The sequence below is a fragment of the Alligator sinensis genome, unplaced genomic scaffold, assembly GCF_000455745.1.
Source record: "Alligator sinensis unplaced genomic scaffold, ASM45574v1 scaffold366_1, whole genome shotgun sequence".
Classification (NCBI taxonomy): Eukaryota; Metazoa; Chordata; order Crocodylia; family Alligatoridae; genus Alligator; species Alligator sinensis.
The window spans coordinates 185,423-190,779 of NW_005841851.1; the positions used below are offsets into that span (position 1 = coordinate 185,423).

General features: G+C 48.2%; 1 protein-coding gene across 3 annotated transcripts in view; it reads left to right on the forward strand.

Moving 5' to 3' along the window:
• PIK3CD (phosphatidylinositol-4,5-bisphosphate 3-kinase catalytic subunit delta) overlaps positions 1-5,357 on the forward strand; it is an 86,337-nt gene that overhangs the window by 44,935 nt on the left and 36,045 nt on the right. Inside the window, exon 1 of one of the 3 annotated variants that reach the window (XM_025211136.1) lies at positions 1-21. The exons of the other annotated variants lie outside the window; for them this stretch is intronic. The gene's annotated coding sequence lies outside the window, so the exon portion shown is untranslated. The remainder of the gene's footprint in view (positions 22-5,357) is intronic. 3 annotated transcript variants of the gene reach the window in all.

Here is a 5,357-nt window from a genome sequence, read left to right on the forward strand (position 1 = left end):
CGCTGGAGCCGGGCGGGGCAGGTGAGTGCCGGGCCCGGGGGGCGGGCCACCTCTGCACGCCGGGGGTGTGCGGGTCGCAGCCCGTGCCCTTGTCCCGGGCCCGTGCGGGTGGCAGGGCCCAGGTGCTGCCCCTTGCGGTCCTTCCTGGTGCTCCTCGGGGGAAGGGGAGGTTGACCCTGCCTTGGGAGGATGGAGGGGTGGCTCCCAGCAGCTTTCTGTTTCCAAATCGGTTGCCCGGCCGCCACATCCTTGTGGGCCTCCGAGACTTAGACACTCGTAACCCGTCTGAGTTTGAAATTCCCCGATGCAACCCTTTGCTGGCGTGCGCTGCGCAGGTTTGAAAGCCAGGTGGGTCCAGCCCAGTCACCTAATGTGACCTGCCGCCTAACACGGCAGGCAGGATTTCACCCTGTAATCCATGCCTAGAGTCCAATACCTTGTGGTTGGAATAAAGCATCCTTTTATTTTTTGCCGAAAGACATCCAGCCTCCAAAGACTTGCGGTTGAAGGACACATCCCGCCCCTTGGTCAATTGTTTCTGCAGTTAATAAACTGCTTGGTTTCCAAGTCTGATCTGGGTAGGAGTCAGCATCCAGCCATTGGACCTCGTTATGCCAGTGCTAGGGTGAGGAGCCTTCTGATGTCCCAAAGACATCTCCAAGGTGGAGAAGTTTCCAAGTAAACGGTTAAGGGATCTAGGTGGTTTCTTGCTGAAAACCTTTCATCACTAATTGTTACTCCATTTGATTTGCACATTTCTGCCAGCTTTATTTTGCCATCCAACCAAAATGCAAGTTTTGGGTCAATGTCTTCCTGTACTGCAAGGATCGAGCTAACAGTTAATATTTGTATTGCAGGAGCACCAAAAACCCCAGTCTTGGCTGGAGTATAACTGAGGGTAACAGGACCTCGGTCTTAAGTTGGGCTTTTGGTGCTCCTGCAATACAAATATTAACTGTTACCTTGACTCTTGCAACTATTTCTGCAAATATAATATTCAGGTTATATAATGCCATCTTCTTATTCAGGGAACCAATATAGGAAATAAAGCGTTTTTTTTCCCCCCTTAAATGTCTCTGAAAAAAATGTATCCCAGCATGAGAAATGTTGTGGAGATTTTTCTTTCTTTTTAGGAGGGTGGCGGTGGGGGGAGGGACAGGCTTGTGGGGGTTTCAAAACTGGGTTAATAATAGAGCTAATGCTTGCCATGCAATCGGTACCTCACACGTCCTATGGAAAATTATTCCCTGCCTAATAGTTTCTTCCTAATATTTGGTCCAGTTGTCCTCAGGTTCTTGCCCATTATCTCCTGTCATGCCCCCTTGTTGCATGCTGAATTTCTTTCCTTCTGTGCTAAAGTTGTTCTTGCATGAGTAGATGGTCCCATCCCTTTGCCATGAGTTATTTAACTCTTTTAATCTCTCCCCATCTTAGTCCCTTCAAACCATGCAATTGCTCTTGTAGCCTTATGATTACCGTGCCATTTTTTAGTTCTTCCATAGATATGTGATGCTTGTTTAGTGCATTCTGACTTTAATGTAATGATATAGTTGCTAGTACTGATTATATGGCCCCTAGGCTATAATGCCTTCTTGTTTGTCGGATACTCAATACCTTAATGATGGCATTGTATGGATGATGCATCGGGATTATGCTGCAGGATGCAAAAATTCTTGTAATAAATCCTGTTAATTTGGATGTCTTTTCATTCCTCCGGCAAATCTGTCCTTGTTGACAAGTCTGTTTTTCATGGAGTGTGGTAATTCGATTCAGTTAACATCAGGATGTGGGTATTTCTTCTAGAGGTCTAAGGGTTTCCTCTACCTCTGTACACTTATCCACCCCTTTTCTGTGCTCCCCAGCCACTGTGTGGCAGTGACATTTCTTCTAGCCAAGAAAGACAGGATGAGAAACTCACCTTTTGCTCTCAGATTCCTATTCTGTGGCACCGGATGGGAGGAAGGAGGAAAGGGTCTTCCCCTGTTAAGATTTTAACTTATTCTTCCTTGTTCTTGAAGGTTTACAACTTATCGCTTAACAGGTTTGCTTCAGCCATTAAGCATCACCCCAGGATTTTTATTTACTTATTTTTTGTGGCTGGCTGGCTCAGCCCAGCTACCTTGTTTGATACCAGCTTGTGCTGCCAAGCGTGGTTGTTCATGGCAGCACACGCTGCCTATTGTGTTCTTAGCCTTGGAGTTTGAAGTGTGTATTTTGGCAAGGCATGAAGAAGTCTTTTCAGAGCTGTAGTATGTGAAAGTCCCTTGACGTGTGTTTGTTTGGGGTAGGCACTGAAAGTAGAGAAAGCTGGACAGTGCAGGACATTGCTAGACATAAGTGGCTTTTTTTTCACTACTGAGATGTGTTGGGTTTCTGGCTTTGCCAATGGCCCGTACAGGGATTGAAAGATTTCTTTCAGAAATGTCCTCTCTCCAATTAAAATTTTCATTCGTCACCAGCTCCTCCCACAGTCCAACCTGAGCCCAGTTTAGCTGTAAAAACACCTAGCACTTTGGTTGGGCTTTTCACCCAGACCTCCTAAAGCACTGCAAATATTCAAGAAGCAGCATCCCTTGGAGGGAGATGGAGAGTCCCTGTTTTATATATAGAAAACCTAGAGCACCGGGATGATGCCCAAGGCCACACCTGGGAGGTGTCAGGGGTGGGGTAGAACCCAAGAGTCCCGACTTCATAAGCCCCTGCTTCAACCCCCAGACTATGCTGTTTTCTGTTGGACGTGATATTTCAAGAAATCAATCATTTCATTGTGAGCACATCGGTTAAGCTGCAGCCACCAAAATCCTTCTGTCCAGGCTAAGCTCCTAGACCTGTCCAGACAGCTTGCTTATTCTTCTTCACTGTTGTACTGGCTGCTTTAGTGTGCCCAAACTGTTCCCTCTTCTCTGCCGTCTAAGCCGGAGGTTGGCAACACGTGGCCTGTAGGCTGGATCTGGCCCACAGAGCCACGGGATCTGATCTGTAGAGCCCGAGGCTTTGCTTGTGCCTGCACCCATGGCAGGGCTAAGCAGCAAAGAGCTGCACCAAGGCTGGGCAACTTCCAGTGGTACCCTTGCTGCCACTGCTGCTTCCTCCTCAGCTCCCTAGCCTCCCCCTGGCAGTGATGCAGGCACAGCTTCCAGCTGGTGGGGAGCTGCCTCGGGACCAGGCAGCTGGAAGCTGCATCCATGCTGTTGCTGGCCCCCTATTCCCCCAAGCTGTGCTGCAAACGTGGGAGCAGCATGTCACAGCTTCCAGCTGCCTGGCCCTGGCACAGTTTCCACCAGCTAGAAGCTGTGCTTGCACCCCAGCTGGAAAGTGGGGGGCTGGGAGAAGCAGCAGATGCAATGGAAAGCCCCCTGCCACTGACATGTCATGGAAGCCACCAGGCCCACACTGGACTCAGAGCCGGGTTGTTCCGATCCGTGGTTTGAAAAGGTTGCTGCTACTCCTCTAAGCCATTGGTGGTGTTTCTAGTAAATGCAACCAAGAAGCTTGCAGGATCTGCTCTTTTACCTGCACTCATCTATTCATGTAAATGATAATGGATCACTTTTGAATCACTTTGCTAGCCTTCTTAATGGTACCACAATGTGGTGTTATTTCCATGCATAAGGACATCTCCATGCATAAGGACTTCATTCCTATCTCTTCCCATGTTCATGGTCCCTCCCCCTGCATTAGCCATACACGCAAACAAGGTTAGCTCCAGCCCAGATTACATTAGCAGAGTTCTGCTTCCCATTTCTTTTCCCTGCGAGTCTCTAATGGGTGTGTTTACAGGGGTGGTGTGAGCATTGCATACTCTCTGGAGAAAGGAGTCCCTGTTTGAGAGAAGGAGGAACGAAGCCAAAGGATACTGGGCGGAAATGGGGCCTGATCTTATAGTCCTTTCATAGATAAAGCTGCCCTTGGCTTCAGAGAGGGGCTAGATCGGCGTGACCGAGATATCAGTTGATGCAGCTTCAACTGAAAACATCTACGATTGCTGCATTGATGGTTTATCATGGATATTTGGCAGTAGGAGACATTGAGCGCACACAGTGCTGGAAGGCATTGGCTCTTGGGGAAGCAAAAGAAGGCAGCGCTGTCTGGCGTTTAAAAGAGAGCGCTGTCGGGATGCTGAGATCTTTGGCCTTGCTCTGTTGGGCAGATTGCTTGAACATCTCTGTCTCTTTTCAATAGCTTGTGTATGACGATCCATTCATGGAGTAGAGGAGTAAAGGTGATTAATCAAGTGCTTGGAGAGCTTCAAAGACACCATGGAACAGTAGAGCTAAAATGAATAGGTTGTAGTGCTGCATGGCAGACTGTAAATAGCCAATATGTAAATGTAGACTGAAATATTTGGTATAATAGTAGTTAAAAGTAAGATTTCCTAAAAGTTGGCCAAGTGCAATGAAATAAATTAGGAAACTTTAATGGAGGTTTCAGGATACTAACCTTGCACTAATTAATGGCTTGATTTCAATGAGAGTTTGGTGCCTAAATGCCTTTCAGGCTCTGCCCTAACTTTGGCTAAGAAGATTGCAAGGCTATCTATCTTATGGGCATGCCCCCCTGTCTGCTTCTGCCCCGCTGTACCAGAGAGAGGACCAAGGACCCTAGGAGAGGAGTGTCTTACTGTGGCTACTCTCATTTATGCTGCCTCCCAGATAAGTTTGCAGGAGCCATCAGGAGGCAGAGCCAGCCTTTCAGCACACCTCCTTTGGACCCAAGACTCTAGGCCTCTGTATCCTACAAAGAACTTAAAAGGACGGTAAAGGATAAGAGATGCTTCATTCTATTTTTTCCCCCCAAAGAAAATTCCACTTTTGAAAACAGGAGCAAATGTGTGATGTTAACATCCCCCCCCCCCCCCCTGATATAGCAGGGCTGCTTGGGGATCCTTAATGGGGAAGTGAAGTGGTCTGTTCTACATCTGAACTTGGCCAAGCCTGGCCTTGACGGAGGAGCTGCTACCCGATGGATATAAGGCAGGAGCCTGCATGTGGTGTGCTCAGTCGGATTTGTAGTGGATCAAGTGGTTCCACCCTACCTTGCTGGCCAACCTGAATGAGTCCCAAAGTCTGGTCTCCTTTCTCATCTCAGTTTGGGGCCCACTTCAGTACAGGGAGATGTGCTTCTTGGGGTAGCGTGGGGGAAGTTTGCAGTGCTGAATGCTGATTGCTTCAGTTTCTAGGGCTGCATTTCTGGCAGCCATGCCCAGCATGAAATCCCCTTTCAATTAGCAAATTACCAGGTCATCTGGCCAAGGATGACTCAAAGCGTCAACTAACTCATGTAGCTGCAGAGGCCTGATCTTGTAATAAGCTCCTTGTGTGTAAGCTCCCAACTAATTTCAGTGGGGCTCCCTGCTG